General features: G+C 38.2%; 2 long non-coding RNA genes across 2 annotated transcripts; one reads left to right on the top strand and one right to left on the bottom strand.

The window, feature by feature from the left end:
* Positions 1-3989: 3989 nt before the first annotated feature.
* On the bottom strand, positions 3990-13616 carry LOC118494732. The gene is made up of 4 exons (XR_004896903.1): positions 13604-13616; positions 9595-9606; positions 8472-8474; positions 3990-4097 (listed from the first exon to the last, which is right to left on the bottom strand). It is a non-coding gene; the product is annotated as an uncharacterized LOC118494732 (long non-coding RNA).
* Positions 13617-20359: 6743 nt separating this feature from the next.
* LOC116054730 lies at positions 20360-21231 on the top strand. The gene is made up of 3 exons (XR_004106130.1): positions 20360-20430; positions 20881-20983; positions 21145-21231. It is a non-coding gene; the product is annotated as an uncharacterized LOC116054730 (long non-coding RNA).
* The last annotated feature ends 319 nt before the right edge of the window (positions 21232-21550 follow it).

Here is a 21550-nt window from a genome sequence, read left to right as displayed (position 1 = left end):
TCTGTACTTACAAAGTTCTCAATACTTCGGTTAGCATGTAGGGACCCTCATTATGTTACTGTTGAAGTTTGGTGATATTTTGAGCCTTTTTAGTGGTATAAATAGCGATTTGTTTTTACTTTCCCTGTGCCCCGAATGCTAGCGTTGTAAGCTAATCAGTGGTCCGCGCTAGCTTCTTTCAAGCTACAAACACATTTGATTAGCATGAAAACATGTCCCAGAGAACAACAGAGTGGGTACACATCTGTTAATAACCCCTAGGTTCGTTTTGCACCGGAACTGTCCTTTAAGTCTTGCTTTTCTCACATAAGTCCAGATGCCCAGATGGAAGGGGATTTTCTTTTACAGACAAGGCCACAAAAATACTTCTACGAACCTCCACAGATTACACATAACAAATGCACATGGTTGAGGTTGCTACTATAGCAGATTAAACATGATGTACAGCGGTGAAAGTAACAGAAAAATCCTAAATCGATACATAGTATGATTCCGCCAGCGGAGCACTAACAACTCGAACAGTAGAAGCTTATGAAACTTCGGCAGAGCAACCTGACCACATTCAACCTGACAAGTAATGGTTTAGTATATTTGTTTACTTTTGTGTGGGTAAAAGTTCACAAATGCACATGTGAAACTGCACTAGCTTTATGTTTTGAGGTAATTGCTCCTACAGCAGCACTGGGTAAGGTAGCCAATCAGAGCGCAGGCGTTTTTACTGTGAGTGCATGTGAGTAATTGCCTCAATAAAACTGCCAGCCTCCACGTTTGGTCTCCGTCTAATTATTGATTGAGGGCTTTCCAACACCAACAAATGGCATAACAAGTCCTTGATTCTTTTTAGTGTGTATTTAAGACGGAGACAGATGTATTTATTTAATGATGCCAACGAGTTACAAGTTGCAGCTTTAGCAGTGAAATATGTGGTTACTAGTTGTCCATGTACAGTAACAAATATGGTGTCACTTCACAATAGATTTGGTGAACTGACCTGTTGAAAAAACAAAAAACAAAGGTGCTGTGCGCAACATTTAAAGTGAACTTCCTTACCAAGCCTAATTGTTTTTGTATTCAGTGCTCAGTGAAATTAGCACTGCACATATTGTTTTTCATAGTCACTCGGAATAAGTGGCTTAGTATTTTTATGACAGTGTCCAGCCCAATGGAAGTCTGTCCTGTAATATTCCTTATACCTCCCATCACAGAGGTCAGCAAGTTGCAACTCTATTTAATATATAATGTGCAAATTAATACCCAGTCATTCACGTATCAATGACAATGTCACATATTTGGAAACTGTCCCCATTTGCGATAAAACTTAATTTTCCATTTAATTAGATTTTTTTTAATGTACCAACAATGTTATTTTTCTATATTGCAACAATTGCGTTGTAACGTTTTCTCTCTCTGTGTATTTTCGATGGAGCCAGGGTGCAGAAAACATACAGGTCACAGCAGCAACAGAATGAAGTAATCAGCTATACTGGCTCCATTATTGACAATTTTCTCTGTTCTTTTCTTTCGTGTTTCTTTCCCTTTGCCCCTAATCCTCTTCATTCTCCCTCCTTCTCATGTTTCAAATTTATACCTTTTTCAGCGTCCCCTGGCTCTTTGTTCTTTCTTTTGTCTCTCTCCCTTTCTTTCTTCTCAGCTTCTCTGTATCTGTTGCAGCAACACCTGCCCAGTAGTAGCTCTCAGCAGGACACAGGCATTACATTGATCAGAGGAATGCCATGTACAGCTATGTAATTCCTTCACTCCTCCGTTTTTTTTTTCAGTGTGAGAAGGTGACTCTAAGATGGTACCAATGAGTGATGGCCTGTTAATGAAAGTTGCACTAAACACAAAGAACACACTCAAACTGGACTCTGGTTTGCAATTTCATAATTGCTTGGTTGTTAAAATCAATCTTTTCAACAATCTGTATACTATATGCACCTTTAATGTATTTTTCAACTGTACCACCTGCTGATTTACGAAATTAGATTTTTATAAAGAAAATTTTATTTTGGAGGCAGTAATATTCCTGACACCTATTAGAAAATAGAATGCCTAATTGTTTCACACATTTCTGTGCACATCAGCTCTGAGAACACAACCGATCCATTTTGCTATATTGCTTTATGCTCAAAGCAAGTACCAAAGTCGCCACAGTTGTTCGATGTAATGGAAGTCAATTTGTTTGAAAAATATGAGGCTGTGGCTCACAGAAAGCTGCAGCAATTGTCAGTGTGCATGTTTTCGTTTGCACACATGTAAACAGATTTTTCTTGACTGGATGACTCCTTTATTGTGCTGCTTGAATGTGCTACCATTCTGGAGAAAGAATCTTAATATGAGTGAACATAGTCACATTTGGAACGGCATCTAGCCTCTGTCTTACTATTGTAATTTTAGTAACTATTTTTTAGCATTTGGGGCTTTTGCGATATTTGTATGCTGTATTTAATTTTTGGGTGGGTCAACCTTATTTGGGGAAAGTTAATATTTCTATATATGAACAAACACAGAAGACTAAGAAGTTGCTCAGAAAAGCAAATATTTGCAGATATCTATATACAACAAAGATTAATACACAACAAAACAATACAAAACAATTTCAATGTACTTCATTTTGGTCCAGTTTTGGTCAATGTGAACAGTAAAATGTGCTTTGTTATCTGTCAGCAAGACAACTCAATGTGTAGTTTATAGAATTATCAAGTAAATAAGTGCCATGAGCAAGTGATCACATATACTTATTTTGATGTGTGTGCATGTGTTTGTCTCTGTGTATATCAGTTGTCTGCTGTTGTCAACAGATTGTAGAGTTTTATTTTTTACCTAACCCAAAAGGTTATTAATTGTATGTTGATTATGCATCATTACCATTTGTTCAATAACTTGGTAGCATGTAGCAAGATAAACACATTACATTTGGTAAATTAGATCTTAATATGTCCATCAGTCACTCTTGACTGTTTGTGGATACAGCTTAAGTGTTTACAATATTTAATCTTCAAGTCAAATTAGCATATGAATGATGCTTGTTAACCAATTGTTGATGGCATATTTCAACTTGGAACAATCTTCTGTTATTGACTTCCACTACATGTAAATAGATATTTTATCATAACCAGACTTTCAGTGATTTATATGCTTGGCACTGCATCTACAATAAAGCAAATTGATACCAGGATGTAGGGAAACATATACTGATAATACTGTCAATCAGAGCCACATTTACACACCTGAGAGTTCAGTTTGCTGCAGCATGCAAGGTGCCAGATAAATGAAAAATCCTGCACTGAGCAATACAGGTCAGTTGTATCTGAGAATAACTGGGGCGATGGCTTTTAGGCTACTGTGTTAGCCCCGTATGGGACTGCCTCATCTACTGAAAAGGAGACAGTCCCAAATGCTTCCCATAGGAAAGTCCAGGGAAGCGTTAACCAGGTGTGCATTTGCTGTTAGCTACCTTTCTCTAATTTTGCTTACACTATCGTTTCATTTGACATGCATTTCAGTTGCAATGTATATTTTTTAAATGTCAATAATGTATTGTGCATCATTTTGCATGTATATGGTCACATTAATGGTTTTGTGGAACAATTGAAATATCCTTATTTTGGAGCATTCCTTGAATCTGTCTTATTCTTCGTTTTCACTTGTTTACTGGCGGGTTGCAAAGAACTTTTAGGTGCATACCGCCACCTACTGTACCCTTGAATCTGCCATGGTCTATTTCTTGGTTTTTTATTGTTTAGCCAGGTGCCAGTCGTGTGTATTAGCCAATCAGTAATGAGTACTGTAAGCTACGGAGTAGATGGGTTGGACAAAATCGAACGAGAGACAAGAAAAAATAAATGATAAACGGAACGAAGCAAAACACCTGTGTAAAACTCGGAAAAGTCTTTTAAGCTACAGTTAGATAATTAAGGGAAAGGCCTGACGTGTTGCATATTTTTGTAACCCTGTAAAATTGGAAGGTGAGCCTTGTGTCGAGTGGCTTTCTCTTGGTAATTTAGGTTAATGCAAGTTAACTTAACGTTAGTTGGCACAACGCTGTAACCAAGCGTGGACTGTTGCTAGCTGTTAGCTGTCACCCTCACAAGAGACTGAATTCATATGGACATGTATAGTTATACAGAAAAGAGGTTTAATTATTGTTTCTGGATGTGTGGGTAGTGTGTTTCTGATGCTGCCACACACTGCTACAGAGATGTCAGGACTTCCCGCTGCATGCGAGGAGGAGCCAGCTTGCTTGCTGCACGCTGATAAAGCCTCACCACTGGACAGAGTGTTTGCAAGACTGTTCGCTAACAGCTTCCGGATTTTACAAGGAACAGTGAGTACTGACTAAAGTTACAAACATCCCAGGTATTCAAAGCTGTGCTTTTATTTTTTATTTTATTCTCAGCTAAGGAATGTAAGGGTTTTCTAATAAATATTTCATTTGAATTTTTATTTTCACATCTGCTCATATCGTGGCATACAAGGTAAGTTTTGGGGTTATAGTGAATAGTGACTGCATGGGACTTTTAAGCTTACATTATGAAATAAGCTAACCAGGTCTCTTATGTGCTGTTAAGACAATAGACACAGTTTCATATAGCCTATTTTCTGTTTGCTGTCCCACTACCTGCTGCATCAAATAACTCAATTTACATTCACCCAAGGCAATTTGCTTCCCATATTTAGTTGTTAGTCACTTTATTTATGATTTGTTGTGTAACAGTATTTGCTCAGCTGTGCTTTGGAATTATCATCCAGATTGTGCTAACGCACCAGATTGTGTGCCCAATGCAATGCCTGCAGTTGTGTATTTGAAAGCACAGGCATGGATCAGCATCATCTGCTGGGAAAAGCCAGATCAAATGACAGATTTAGATTTGCCAAAGTTATTCATTTCACATGCTGGCAGTGGAAGTCCTTGTGGCTGCTGAATGAGAAATGTTTTCGATGAAAGATTTAAATTTGTATTCAATCATTACAAATGCCATTGGGGAACCAGGCTTCAGTATTCACAGTCAGAACAGAGTCATGGATAAAATGAAAATAAATAAATAAATACCCTTCATCAATACACAATTTGTACTTGTGGTTGGCAGCAGGGCTGCGACTAACGATTATTTTAATAATCGATTAATCTGTCGATTATTTTTTCGATTAATCGATGAATCGGATAAAAAAACAAAAAAACATTAATTTTCATCAACTCAATACATACTTCCATACATGTTGTTTTAGTTAATAGTTGTGTAACGGTAAGTAACCCAAAAAGCAGATACAGACCACACACACACACACACACACACACACACACACACACACACACACACACACACACACACACACACGTTCACTTGAAGCTTATTCATTAAATTATTACCATCATTGTAGTAAGTGCAAGTTAAGTTCATTTGTACACCACATTTAAACACAGTTTAAGATGACCAAGTGCTATAAAAGAACTTTAAAATGAAATTAAAAAGTACAACACACACAAATATATACGTCAACAATAACTGATATGGGACAAAGCACAGAATATATACATGACAATAGACTGAAAAATGAATGGGCCAAAAAAGGCGAGTGAATAAAAACGTGTCTTTAGTCCTGCTTTACTACTGTTATTAACGAGCTAACGCTAGCTTGTCATGCTTGTCAAGTAAACACCAGCACCAGAAGAGGGACGTTACGTTCCTCACTTCAAAACGGAACAAAAGTAGGATTCTGTAGTGACTTTACCCTGCTGTTGAACTCCCTTCCTCCTTATCAAGGACTCCAACATGTTTACGTTTTAGGTGCTGAATCATCACTGTGGTGCGCCCGTGCCATGCCATGTCGCTTTTGCTTATCTTGCAATTAACACGTTTTCGATTTATTTAGTGTGAAATGCTCCCACACCTTGGATGACTTAGGTCGTACTGATTTCTCTGCCTCCGCCATGTGTTTCAGAACAACGTTAAGGGTCTCTCCGGTCTCTCTCCGTATTTCCTCTACCCCCGCTCTGCTCTTTTTTTTTTTTTCTTTAGCTCCGCGCCGCTCCGCACGGCACTCAACTCAATTGCTTTTATCTCCGCGACTGAGTGGCGTGTCGCGCGATACAACGAATCAATATTGAAATTCGTTGCCAACTTTTTGAATCATCAGATTTTATCCATTCGTTGTTGCAGCCCTAGTTGGCAGAAAAATATTTGTTTCTTGGGTATAATTTCTCTCTAAATCAAGCGAACTCCCCCTGTCCTCCTGGATCGTGGTGAAATAAGAATGAAAAGCCGAAGAGATTTAGTAGTGTACTCTTTACTTTGCCCTGACCACTGTTCAATCCTGGCACCCCGCTAATCCGGTGATGTCGGTCATAAAAGATGTATATGTGAAACAGTCACTCAAATATTCAAACAAACATTGTAGCCTAGGGATGAACTGGTAGGACATTGGAGAATTTGGAGGGATTCATGAAGGTAAATCTTTGTAGGGGCTGGCATTTTAATAATAGCTCTACAGAGTGGAGTTTTGTGTTTATTTGTGTGAAGTACAAGTCTTGTGGCCTGTGCTCACATTTTTATGGAGCCTATTTAGGGCCAAAATGTTTAATAGTACAGAAAAGACCAGGTGAAGAGTACTGTAACCCGAGTAGTTGTGTAAGTGTCCTGTAACCTCCACATTAGATCTCCCATGAATTTAATAATTTATTAGATATGACATATGGTAATCTCCAAAAAAGTGTTATAATTCAGAACCTCTAACCAACTTAATTTTCCTATGTCGGTTATTTAGTTTTTTTTAACCCTGTTAATAATTTCCCCACTGTCTGTGTTCGTTATAACGTACTACCGCGTGTGTAGTCACGTGAGTCCGCCCCATCCAGTCTGCGGCATGGAAGCAACATGGAGGAGAACTCAAACACAGATTCAACTGAGCAACAGGAGCAGCTGGTACCAAAAAAAATGCTGTGTCTGTCGTCTGGACACATTTTGGCTTTAGTAAAGACGACACCGAAGAAAGTTTAGCCGAAAATAGGTGACTGTGAACCGGGTACCGATCACAATTAATTGTGAACGTCAGCGCACGGGTCCACTACGTGACAAACCCTATGGAGTGTACCACGTGTGTGCATATTTCGACAGAGTGACAGTGTAAGTGAAGAAATAGAGATAACGAAACGGAATGAATCAGAGAAGCGAAAGAAAAGTTGTGTCCTGTTCTCTTTATTTATGTATTTTATACTGTACAACCAGTAAAACATGTCCTGTTCTGTAGACATGGTCGTTATTTATTTATTCATGTTGTACCAGTCCAATACAAGGTTATAATCATTAACGAAAACGAATGAAATAACGAAAACTAGGTGGGAAAAAACATTGTCGTTAACTGAAATAAAAATAAAAATGAGGCATTACAAAAAAACAATAACTAAACTAAAACTGTAATGTCTGTTTGCAAAACTAACTAAAATAAAATTATCGAGTAAATGTCCTTAGTGTTCGTCTTTGTCGATGTCTTTCATAGAGCAAATAACGTTATATCTCTCTGACCATGACATTTCCCGTAGACATGTATAGTTTCCGACTGGGAACCCCGAAATCCCGACATTCCATGTCAAATTGAACACAACATGTCCGTGCCCCTCGCCTGGCATCATGGCGGTACCAAAAGTCGGAAGAAAGCGGCACCTATTTGATTATGACTGTGTCGAATAAAAGCAAGTGCCTTGCAGTGGAAGGTGGTAAAATATGTGGACAATTTATTACAGGGAAAAATTCCACGAATTTGAAAGTACATTTGAGAAGTGCACACAAGCTAGGAGGCTAACCTAGCTTACCTTAACAAGGTAAAGGAGAACGCAAAGCCCCCTTTCCCTGAAACAGAAGCTAACCCCGGTAACGTTACGGGCATGGATGTATGGATACAGGGCCAGGCAGCATGACAGAGACAACAGCAGGACAGAGAACACTACAGGAGGGCTTTCACCGGCAACCCGATAGCTGCTGGTTAGTAAATACGCAGGAACACCAAAAGTGGGAGGAAGCGTGGGTTAATATGTGGATTGATACTGGGATGTCTACACAACTGTGTGAGTCGATTGACTTCAAAAAGTTCGCCACTTTACTCGAACCAAAGTTCAAAACACCTGTTCATATATTTCTTCTTTAGTCTGTTGGCTATATAGGTTTTTTTCCTGGAACACGTCACTTACACATTTTGCACTTACTGCGGTGTCTTGTGTAGACTGTTAACATATTTATGACCATATGTAGGCTACATTTTATGTACTGATGTTATTGTTGAATACATTGTGAATACATATTTCTAAAATGGTATGATGTTTTTGTTGAGTTATTATTACACAATACTTTTTCTGACCTTTTTGAATCCCCCGACAAATAACCCATATTACAAAAAAAGACTAAGACTAAAACTAATAAAAACTAAACTAAAACTAAGCATTTTCAAAAAATAAAAACTAAACTAAACTAGCAAACCCGCTTTAAAAACTAATTAAAACTAAACTGAATTTGAAAACAAAAAGTCAAAACGAAATAAAAATAAAAACTAATGAAAAATGCAAAACTAATAACCTTTGTCCAATATGACTGTCATTTGAAATAAACCTTGTATTTGTTATGAATCTATTTTGATGCGTTTTCCCATAACTTGTGTAATTTTACATATGTTTAAAAATAACGAAATGAATATCTATCGCAATATTCTAGACTATGCAGACAGAGCTGTGACATGCTGAGTACTATCTAAGTTTGATAGCAGTGATTTGAGCGGACCCAGCTTGATTGTGTAAAGAACAAAGTTTTGTGTTTAGAGTGCTGAGCGTTTACGGGTCGAGCGCGTATTTATGTAGCACCAAAATGCCCTTTCTGAAGGTGGTGTTTCAGCCTGTGTTGGTGGTATAGGGTGGGGGAAAAAAATCGGAAATCGTATGTATCGTGTTTTTTTTTTTTTTTTGCAATGATTTTTAAAATTGTTTCTTTTCCCGAGAATCGATATTTTTATTTTTACCAATAATTCATCTGAATATTTTCTGTTCATACTGTACCGCTGACAGCGACTACATTATATCCGTTTCCAGCGAAACAGAGCGAAGCAGAAAATACATGTTATGTACTTCTTTACAAATGAAATAAATGTCTGACTGACTGACTTGATAATGTGAAAACAAATAGTTTTTAGAAATGTCTAATGATGTATTGTCTCTAGAAGTGTGTTATTCAACTTTTGTTTTTGTTGAAGGAAAAGAAAATCGCAATACTCAATACTATCGAATCGCAATACTTTAGAATCGCAATAAATGAAAATCGCAATACAACTCTAATCGTCACCCATGTATCATGAAAGAATCGATTCGGGACAAAAGCATATCGTCCCAGCCCTAATGTATACTGCCATTTACCAGCCAGTAAATCACTGCTTTGATTGCAGTAGTTTTGATTGCTCAGTTTTGCTCAGCTAGCTGTTGAATATTGTTTTCCACTCAAGGCATCTTCTGATGAGCAATCTGTTAATAGTGCAAGAGGTCTCAAAGAGCATGTACTGTAGGTTGAAAGCCCCCGCTTTACTGTTTGTTTGTCATGGGAATTATATTTTTTGTACAGTGTGTTCGGGCTTTCTATACTTCAACAGCTTAACTTCTCTTCTGCCACGTGGTGTTAGTTTGTTACGCTGCAGTAGAAAAGCCGAACATCAACATAAACCTGGAAACAGTAAATATCTCCTGGAAAATCATTGTGGAAAGTAAATCATAGAATTACCATTTCTGGGAAAGAGGATAAGTATGTAACACATTAAAGATTCAAGCAAAACACATTTATAAACTGAAAAAGGAGACATGCACACAACTCTTTTCCTCCTCTACTTTTAGGCTAATTTATGTGGTTTGCAATTCCATTCAAAGAATCGAAGGATTAATTAGCTGCAAAAAGTTGATATCTTTCCATGTTTTCTTCTCTGTCAAAGAATGCCATCTGCACTGCCTTCCTGATTAATGAGCAGGTGGAGTAGGAAGCATTTTCATCATGGTGTGCAATGAGGCAAACAAAAGTAAATGTACTACTCCCAGAACACAGAACGATATCAAGTGAGATTTTGTATGCAGTCCGTACAAATTTAATTTTAATCCAAGTTGCGTACATATAAATGTGATTATATTTTCAAGATACAGTAATGTACACTCTTAAAATAACAACATGAAATAACTGTAGTGCTAATAGTGTCTTTTGCAAGATTAATTAAAAGCATTATATTATATTATATTATTTGGATGCAATTGTCATTAACTAGAATATTTTTAGTAGATGATGTCTATCATGGCAAGGACAGATGCGTACTTAAGAAGAATTGTCAGAATACTTTCCGCTTAAAATAATACTAGTAGTGCGAGATTCAAGCTGACTGTAAGGTGAGGGCTCACAATCATTTTTTGTACACAACATAATATACTTAAAGAACTGTAATATATTTCCAAAACCAAGCAGCTACCTGAGGTTGCAACAACACTCTTGAAAGAATAACTTTACACTACAACCACTTTCTTGAGTTCGTAAATTATGTGACCAGTCACTCAATTAATTCTGGTCCCAGTCTGTAGTGTTCATTACAACAGCAGTAATTAAAATTTTTCCAGAGCAAATCCAGTAATTCTGTATTCTAAACTCCTTCCTCCTGGGACACCACATCTCTAAACTACAAGGCAGAGTTATACTCATTAAACGTAAAACTACTTGTTTTCTGCCACATGGCATCGTTTTGTCATTGATTACATGCCACTTTGCAACACAGTAATACAACAGAGACCTTATTTATTGATATTGATTGATTTCAATATCGATCAATCCAGCTTAAGGTTAGTTTACTATAAAGGTGCTGGTTGACAAGTAGCTAATGCTTGGTCTGTAACGTTAGCTAATTCTTGGTGGGTAGCATAAGATTATGACATCGTTCAACACGCTCAGTTATTTTTAGTATGATTGATTGTTTTGACCACAATTAACAACTCTGGGCTAAGCCACGAATTCATCAGTAATGTTAACTGTATAGATAGACGACTAATCTAAGGTAATGTAGCCAGCTAGCACACCCCAGTCTGCCTGCCTCACTCTCCCGGCGCTGCAAGGCTTCAGTCGGGAAGAGAGCTGACAATAGCCCCGCCCGGGGACACATCCACAGTCAGCCCCCAGCCAGATAGCCACTATCATTACAGCAATCCAAACCTGGTCAGCACTCTGGTACCAAGGATGCTAACGGCAGTTTACTGAACCATCGGGAAACAGACCCAGGAACCCGAGTCATAACGGTGACCATTCGTAACGTTGTACCTCTGTTAGCATTACCAGTGTTCGTGCTGAAAATCTCCTCCCTCTATATATATATATATATACTGTAAGACGACCCTGATTATAAGACGACCCGTCCTCTCATTTTTGGAAAAATACTTTTTGAAGACCAAATCTTGTTGAAGAAAGAAAGTTATTTTATTTGAAAATAATTCTAATAAAAACACATAGAATAAAATAAGGTAGGCTGTTGTCTTTAACATATTTTAAACACAATAATGTTTTCAATATCTTCTTAGATGAAAGTGTCACATTTAAATTAACGGTAAATATTTCCAAGGCCTTCAGCTGAATGACTGCTCTGGTAATAGGCATCCCGTCGGCTGCACCCTCCCCTCCCTGAAGGACATCCATTCATCCCGCTGCCTCAGCAGAGCTAAGGCAATCATCAAAGACTGCTCCCATCCTGCCCCCCCCCCCTGTCTGACCTGCTGCCCTCTGGCAGGTGCTACAGGTCAATCAGGACCAGGACAATTAGACTCAGGAACAGCTTCTTTCCACAAGCCATCACCACACTGAACACACACACTCACTAGCTCACTCATTTAACCAATCAGACCAACGATCCGGGTGACGTAGCAGGTATCAATGGGTTGCTGCGCTTCGGTGGCTGTCATGTTGAATGTAAACAAAAAGCTGCTCGCCGTCGCTGAGCTATCGTCAGCGTGTAAAGCCCGCCTCAACAGTTGTGATTGGTGTAAAGCCCGCCTCAACGGTTGTGATTGGTGCCTTGAGTTGGAAAAATTGGAAATGGGCTTGAACGGGCTCTTGCCCAGACTGACTTGCAGAGCAAATCTCAAATTTGCCGGAAGTTGGTCAGGGTTTTCCCAGGCTAGGTGATCGGGGCATATCTAGTTCAAACCCATTTGAACCTAATACAGTCACGGTGGATTCAGTTCTGCACTTGAGGATGCCCATGAATGCAAGCCACATGCACTGATGTGGGAGTGCAATTACTCCCACATTAGTGCCCCCCCCCACCCCCCCTTGATATTTAGATAACGCACAATGCAAACTAGTAGGATTAATAAGGAAGCGGAGCAGATGTGGGCGGAATCACTGACATCTGTAATCATCTGTGTCTTGGACATAAGAATAAGATAGCAGTATTAGCTTTTGCTACTGTTGGTTATGAGACTGAACCTTTCATTACTCTGACTTACAATATCCTCTGTTTCCACTTTGGAAGCATTTTTTGTAACAAACCTAAAATTTGGAAGGTCAAATGAATATGTAAATTCTCTTCTGAACTGAATACCACCATTACAGTTAACAGAATCACTACAGTGCATGCACAGCTGGAAATGGAATATATGATCTTTAAATTAACTAAACAGAGTTGCACTCAATTAATATTATACACAAATAAAGCCTTCCTAATTGATACAGCACAGGTGTTTGTTAGTCAGGAAGGCTTCTTGCAATAAGTTAGGGGCTTGGTTTTTAATTACCTAAGGGATTTGCTAATTTACATTCTGCCTCTAAAAGTCTCTAGTTGATACTAAAATGTGTGTGTGTCTGTGTGTGTGTCTGCGTGTGTGTGTGTGTGTGTTTGTGTGTGTGTGTCTGTGTGTGTGTCTAAGTGTACTGTATATGCTGAAAAGTGGTTTGATGAGGGTGTGGGTAAAGAATCAATAGATATTTAATGGGAAACAGGATGTCCTCAGGTAAAATTCAGACCAAAATACTGCATGAAATTCGATCTGTGGAATTATTTTATGCGGGTTGGATGGAGGAAGGAGAAAATATAAGGAAAGGCACTTTTTGGCCCTCTTGTACACTTCTATTCTTGAAGGTCAGAAAGCTTGTTATAGTGGACAAACATTAGGCGTCAAATGGTGCTGCCTTCTCATTAATCTCTTCTTCTCTAAGGCAAAACCTGTAAAATGATCTCTATACACTGACGTATAACAGTCCACAACTCCTCTAATGTAGAACTTCACAAGGTGATATTTCTAAAAACTGTGGCGGCCCATCCTTTATTTAATAACCAAAGGCTTTAAGTGTGCCTCCTCCCACTGGCTGAAAACAAGCTGTGTATCTACAGGACACTCCCACTGGTCACACAATTTTCATGAAGATCATCTTTTCTCAAGATTTTTATTGACCTAGCTACATTATTAAATGGTACACACAGTAGAGCAAGGGCAAAAGTTTTCAATTCATATTTAGGAGAGACGTGAGAATTATAGTCAATAATCACTAGCTAACAGCTTGAAACCGACCCTGTGTTCTGCAAAATGCATTCATATACTACTAATTTGCCTTACGAAATACATTTTGAAGTAAACTAGTGATGGGCAGATGAAGCCTCATGTAGCTTTGGGGCTTTCTTTCTGTTTGTGCTGAAAAAAGATTCCAAGCTTTGGGGCTTCAAATGCAGCAAGCACAGTGACATCCAGTGGCCTGCAAAACTTAGCAGACCTTCACGACTGGGGCCGGAGCAGTGTTAATTTTGCAACATGGCATCATGACTTTGCGTAAACATACACGCCACTTTCCTAAAGCTAAATGGCGTGTTATCTGTATCCATTTTGAGCTATCCACATGTATGTCTACGCTGTATACAGCGGATGTAAATCTAATCTTCTATCACGAGAACGTCACGTGTGTAAAAAAAAAAAAAGGTTGGGTTTTAGGGAAAGAACATTGGGAAAGGCTTTAGTAACACTAAAAAAACGACAAAAACACGACGGTGACCAACATCACACGCTTAGGAAAACAATAAACGGTTGGGTTTAGGAAAAGAACATTGGGGAAGGCTTTATTAAAAAAAAAAAAAAAAAAAAACGGTTGACAAACGCCACACGCGGGACGCAAACTCAGCCCTCCTGGGTGAAAGTCCTGTGTTTTATCCATCCGCCACCCCGACCAACCTCCGTCCTTTCATACTACTCGCTGTGGCGATAATTCACATGTAATGTAGGTCAATGGAGGCCAAACGGCGTTGATAAACATGCTAAAAAACGATTATGCGTCAAGATAACACGCAAAAACGGCATACGAATTGGCGTGTCATACATACGCCACTTTGTGAGATCAGTCTGTAATTTTGGCAGCTATTTTAGAATAAGTCTTCAGACAAAAATGCTTTTTAGTTTTAGCAGTCAAAATGTTTTCTCTCTTAATTTTGTCAGCTATTTTTTTGTAATTTAGTCTTATTCCTGTGTCAAATGTCCTACATTGAACAGTTCAGTTAATCTAGTCCTGCCAAACACGTAACTGTCCTGCTGTTATTACAGACATGTGAACTAACTGGAGACATTTGCCTCGTTCATGGACTCACGGCGGTGCGCTGCTGCAGAATGAAACACTGATGTATGAAACTTTAAAATCTGATTAATTTACTCATTTATTGAAGGTGCCAGAGTGCAGTTCCGAGTCGTTCTGATCCACTTTAATTAACCGCCCGAACCCGACCGAGGACTATCCTCCAGCACTGACAAAACGCTCTGTATGTAGGTCTGGCAATGCGAGACACCGAGGACTGACAAGGACAGTCGGCGCTGGCGGTGTGTGTTTTTTTCTTCTTTTTCTTGTCAACCATATAGCATGTTGATATTACCACAGTCAGCGTTTAATGATGACGGTAGCATTTCGTCATCGACTCGTCTTAGTCAGTACCGGTCTTAGTTGAATGCCTGTCACCTAATAAAACGACACCAGTGCAGCATAGAGAAACAGAAGAAAGACCGAGGATAGTCACTATGTCATGACTTAAGGCAGCAATCACATTCTATTTTACAGTGTTACAAATGCAAGATATGCTCTGGATTCCACTGATCAGCTGTTGTCTAATGGATGTAAACATTAAAAGGTGGAGGGAATTAACACTTCCCTCCTACGATTTCACACCAGAAATGTCAATGTCCCACCTCCACTAAAACACCAACACAACATTGAATTCATATTTACATACAAACTGTTTTACATTTATTAGAAATGATTTTGCCCATCATATTTGACTTCATTGTTACCACTCTACATTTTAGCATCGCTTTGTGCATTCACAAATGCATTCTTAATGTGGATAGGATTCAGAACTGGGCAACAATTAGTTTTAATTGTTGTGAATCAGTAATTCCACTAGTAGTTAATAGTTCATACAGGATATTTAGAAAACATTGATCTCTGAGCTTTTATTTTCCTAAAGCGCTGAATTAACATGCAGTGCCTTACACATATTTTATAGTCATATTTTAATTGCTCTCTATTAATTACATATTCTGAGTGAGCAGTGCATTTGCATAGATTTTACATGCAAGTGTGGCCTACTGTTATGTTGTGTGGGTGAAAAGGTTTCCACTCAGATATGATATGAATACAGTATGTCGTTGCGACCTGCTCCACTGGACTACACCACTTGAACACATTTTTTTCAGTTTTTAGAATGCATTATTTAGGTTTTGAGTAGGCCAAGGCCAGGTGGAGTTGAGGTTTAGGGTAGTTGTGGTGGGACTTTACTGTGTGTTTGTATTTAACAATATTTTTTGTTTTTGTTTTGTTAACAATGACTCAGCTGAATTTGTGGAAAGTTTAGTTATTTAAGTTATTAATTTCCTTAATAACCAAGCTTTTTGTGTTCCTCTAGATTACAAGCCTCTTACAGTTTACGAACTACTTTAAAGCAGCCATATTATGCTCATTTTCAGGTTCATAATTGTATTTTAAGGTTGTACCAGAATAGGTTTACATGGTTTCATTTTCAAAAAACACCATATTTTTGTTGTACTGCAGTGCTCTCTCTCACTGCTGCAGATCCTCTTTTCAGCTGGTCTCTGTTTTAGCTACAGAGTGAGACCTCTTTTCTTCTTCTTCTTCTGTACTATCTTTGATTGCACTTGCACATGCGCAGTAGCTCAGATGTAGATCATGTCAGCTAGCTAGCTCCATAGACAGTAAAAGAAAGGCTGTTTCTATAACTTCAGTCAGTTACAAGGCAGGATTAGCTGGGAGACTTCTAAATGAGGGCGCACATGTAAGTAGTTCTCTTGTAGATTATGGTGAACTTGTGTGTGTTGTAGCAGTGCTTTGCTATTGAGAACGAGGTAGCATGCTAGCGTTAGCATGCTAGCGTTAGCATGCTAGCGTTAGCGTTAGCATGCTACGAGCTAATGGTTGCGGTTAGCCAGCTCGTTTTGGCTTGTGACGTCACAAGCTGTGCCGATTTTGAACAGCTCACCCAGAGACTGAAGGCAGGACACATTCAGAAACTGTATCTCACTCTAAACAGCATGGATAGATTTTTTTCAAAGTTTGTATGTGTGTGGAAGCACCAGAGACACAGCATAACACGACAAATCCCAGAAAAAGTGATTTTGTTTTATAATATGGGCACTTTAAAGCTACATTAATTGCTACCTGCCACAGTGGCTTGCCAAACTAAGAAATTTTAAATTCCAATAAATATCTCTAATACATTGCTCTTTTAGTTTTACTCAAGTTTCATTTTGATGACTTTTAACTAGGGCTGTCAAACGATTAATTTTTTTTAATCGCTGAATTTCTATAGTTAATCGCATATTTTATCACATGATTAAAATACTATTATTTTGCATTTCAGAACAGCTTTTAAGTACATATTAACAATCGAAAGCAATTTTTACCAGTGTATCTTGATTGGGAATCAAATGAATGCAAAGAAAGTTACTTTATGAACTTGATTTTAAGATTTGTAGTTATTTATTATTTTTGTAAACAAAAGAAAAATGCGTGAATCTGTCATTATTGCACAATTCCTCCAAGTACCTAACTAAAAAACTAAAAATTCCTATCCTTACTAGAGTCAATATAGTGTATAACTCCTAAATAATGTTACTCACTGACGTCCAGTGATCAGCGTCCCGCGTGTGGCGTTTTGTTTCCCGTAGTCTTCCTAATCACAACTGTCCCGTTATTGTCGCGCGTCCCCCGCGGCCGTCTCCCGGCATGTGAGGCGTCCTTTCCGCGTCCTTTCCGCGTCCTTTCCGCGTCCTTTCTGTGTAGTCTCGTCCCTAGCGGCCGCCTTGCGGCCGCCTCCCAACATATGAAGTGTGCTTTTCAGCCGTCTCCCGGCGTGTGAGGCGTCCTTTTTGGCCGACTCCCGTAGGTGGTAGCTCAAGCTTGACGTGCTTCGTGATATTGTAATTCGGCTTTACACAATGTGCATATGGCTTTCGACTTGTCTACGAGCCGTTCGGGAGTTTTGGAAAATAAAAAGCGCCATTCAGGATTTCATTGCTGCTGTCTTTATCCATCATGCCTGCAGCAGGAGGATGTGATACGAGGAAGTGGCAGCTTGATGATAAGTAACGGTGCTGCAAAGGGTCAAAATAGTAGCCTGTTAGGCACGACGCAAAGCCGAGTGAACTGTAAAATAAATTAATAAATGCTGGCATGCGATTAATGTGATTAAAAAAAATTAATCGCATCGCGTCGGCCCTTAATCGCATCGCGATTAACGCGTTAACGCTGACAGCCCTACTTTTAACTCATGTCCCTATATCGATTTAGGCACACTGGTTTGGCCATATCAGGAAAGAAAACTGACCCTTATATGTTCAAGCGAATAATTGTGTTTTTATAGCAAAAAATAATATTATGGATATTATCAGGTGTTTTGTAAGATGCAGGCTTAAACATGCAAGCTCCTATCAGAGAGCTAACTGGTTTTATTTACCAGAGAGCTGGCTAAATTAACTAGCAACAGATAATCTCAAAAACTACATTGTGTGTTTGTTTGTGATGGATCCTACTGTCCTGTGTAAATGTGATATCTAATTGCTAATGAAGAATTACTATAGATTACTTAATGAGTAATCTATAAAACATACTTGCCTCTGGTATGTATATGTATTGGTGTATGAATATTTGTTACAATGAATAATAACATCACCAATACAGCATAATTAATTTTGTTAGAGTTTAATTTGCAATAAGTTATAATTTAGCGACCTGTAATTTAAAGCAATTCTGTTGCTTTCTCCTTTTTGGATCTTCAGAAACAAACAAAATCTCTGAGAACCTTTGGTACCCTACAGGCAGCCACAGTCAGTTGCTGCATCTAATAATCACATTTTACAAGTGCACAATGAGGTCTTGTCAGCAGTTTATCAACTTTGTTTTGATTTCTCAACCACAAGATTTTTGTCTAAATCAAAACAACTTTTCAAAGTATTTTTATATTCACCATTTTCTCTTTTGGAAAAGAAAAACAAGGGAAACAAATGGTCAAAGCTGATCATGCCCTTGACTACAAATTCTAATTAAATCATGACTTAAAAGACGAAAACCTGCACTCAGACAGCATTTGAGACTAAACATTGCTGTATTTCATTTCTTAAGTACTCTTACTGTTGACTAACTGTTGACTTTCAGTTCTTTCTTGGAAAGCTCCTTGATGGTAAACACCATCATTGGCTAGCTCTGAAATGTCTCCCTTTTTCTCTTCTTTTTTATATCCCTGGGGCAATGGAGGCCATTCTGCTGTCTACAGCACATTCCCCTGAAAATACCTTTTAGGGATCCTTTTCTCAGTGGCATTGCCATCACTCCAATCATCAGTCCCCTGAGTGTCACCGGGCTGTACCTTTACTGGCAAGCAGGGAGACACTGGAAATGCATATCATGACTTGCTGCGAGGGATCCCTAATGAGAATGTATGAGACTGATGTTTTCAGTTGGGAAATAAAGACAAAATAAACTATAGGAATTGTTTCAGTATAATAATAGGTAAACTAGTCAGGAAACATAATGTTAATGCAGAGCTTATCATTACTGAAAATAGTTTTATCATTTAGCATTATAAAGAACTTACAAAAAAAAAATACAAAAATAAAATTTATCAGCGAAATGTTAACTCGTAGACAAAAACTATCTCCGCAGACCAGTTTAGTTATCGAAGAATCTCACAGTTGCCGTTGTCTCAAGGCTTTGTTTTGCAGCAGATTTCTGTTATGTTATTTTCCACCCTTTTTGGATGCTGAGAAATGACAACTCTGATTTATTGGCTTGCTTATCGGGAAATTTTTCACATTTTGTACATTACATTTGCTGCATACTACAACTGCTCAGCATGTAGTGTGGAATTCTCACTGAAATTGTATTCTTATCTATGAATGGCTTTACTTGTTAATTAAGTCGTTGTGTAAAGACCATGTTCTCTTAGCTTTGATTCAAGCTAAGAGAACACGGTCTTTACACAACGACTTCACCAAAACAATGTGCTGGGACGCAAGAGGAATCTCCCAAATCTCCCTATTCTTAATTCCCTGATATCAAACATATTTGTAACTTTGTGCCTATTTATGTCACACTTTTGGTTGCATATTTTTTTCCTTTTATTCATTATTAATGTCTCGAGCTTTCTTTCACAGAATGCTTACATCTTAATATATATGCTATCTTATTTCTGGTTTTAAGGAGAGGGGGGAAATATGTCACATTATTTAAGCAGAAAATGCCATTACCAGACTAGTTCAAAAATATTTCTTGTCAGTATTTTCCTGAACACTGACATAAGAATAAAATCCCCCCATGATCCTAATCTAATAACCTAACTCAAATCCTAATATATGACCGTTCATGCAAGCATACATTTTCATTTAAAAGCATTAGAGTTTTGCATGACTTCCATTATTAGTATAGCATTGTGTGTTATTACTTAATCTTCTTGATTGGATATTCATTATATGATAAAGGCCACCTCAGTTTTCTACAAAGTGAGGCCGTATTCCTAAAATAGTTTTATTTGTAAGCAAACTATGCACATATTTATGATTAGTGTAGTGGTCCCTCTCTCTCTTTATATTCACTGTTGTGTTTTGATGTTATGGAAGCCTATTTCCGCCAGTGAAAAATAAAGAAATTGATGAAAACCTTGTCTTGATAATAAAAATATATCCTTGGTAAGTCGAAATTATGAGATAAAAAAGTCATAATTATGAGATAAGATTTGCGCATGCGCCAGTCTCACTGGCGCCGTCTTCAAACGGAGACTGTTAGGTTTTCAAAGGTCACTTCGGTCCAGTGCTTCGGTCCCTGGCTTCACCTTTCTGGCCTAACCATTCAAACGACATGCAATCCTAGCCTGCACACATAGTTATTTAATCAAGAGCTGGTAAGTGTTATTACAGCTACAATATCCTAACATACTAAGTGACGATAGGCCTACATGTAACGTAACGTTAGTGCCATAAAGACCTAACGTTATATTGATTTGAAAAGTTATGCCGTTAACGTGTTGTTACTGTACGTGTGCACTAAGTTGTCCTCTGTCGCTTTCCAGTTTAGCTAGCTTTTCTTAAGCACATGCTAATGCAATAATGTTGCCTATTTTATACAGTAATGTTATATGGTCCATACCGTTAATTTCCGTTTCAAGCGCCTTGTATACGTATGCCAAGGTAGCTAGCATGTATAGCATTAGTTATTGCATTGATATTTCGGCTAATGTTACTTGCCGAGTCTGAAATCACGTACAGGCACTTATATATATATATATATATATATATATATATATATATATATATATATATAAACATAAACACTTTAATTTCATTCAACATAGCTGTAGAGGATTTTTGAACTGTCACAAGATGGATGAGCTAAGTGATTACTTAAGGTCACGGCATGTGCCTGAGGAAGACGTTCAGCGAATGGAACAAGATAAGGTAGTTAATATAAGAAAAAGTTTAATTTTGACAAATCACACATAAGCATTAAAAACCAAAGTTTGGAAGAGCTTTGTAAATATCTGATGCTGTATATGCAGTTGTTTATTTTTATTATTAATGCATGACCATAGAATTTAATAAATATTTCTTCATTTAAGATTGATGCCAGTGTCATACACCTCATGAGAGATGACCAGCTAAAAGAGTATCTTCCATCCTATGGTGATTGACTGGCTGTTTTTGGATACTGCAGACGGAAGGAAAAAGAACCTTGCAGTCGCAAGTCAAAAATCTTTGAGCGACTCAGAGGAAAGCTCTCGAGATACAAATGTGATCATATGCCTGAAAGAGAGCGTACAACCCCTCCAAAGAATGCTCAAAAGAATCAGAGAAAAATTGAGATGGGATGGATGCATTTCAGAGAACAGGAATTTGTGCAGGTATGCACCAAAAAGGGTGGGGGATCCAGAAAAGAGTGTGTCCCAAAGGACAGTAAAAAACAGAACTTGATTGAAAAAGCTGTGCAGTGTTTTTTTTCCAGGTGAAAAAAATGCGAAGGGAAGC

This window comes from Sander lucioperca, chromosome 3 (genome assembly GCF_008315115.2).
Source record: "Sander lucioperca isolate FBNREF2018 chromosome 3, SLUC_FBN_1.2, whole genome shotgun sequence".
In the NCBI taxonomy this organism is placed as follows: Eukaryota; Metazoa; Chordata; class Actinopteri; order Perciformes; family Percidae; genus Sander; species Sander lucioperca.
Note: the sequence above shows the minus strand (reverse complement) of the source record. Positions and strands in the feature narration are given on the sequence as shown.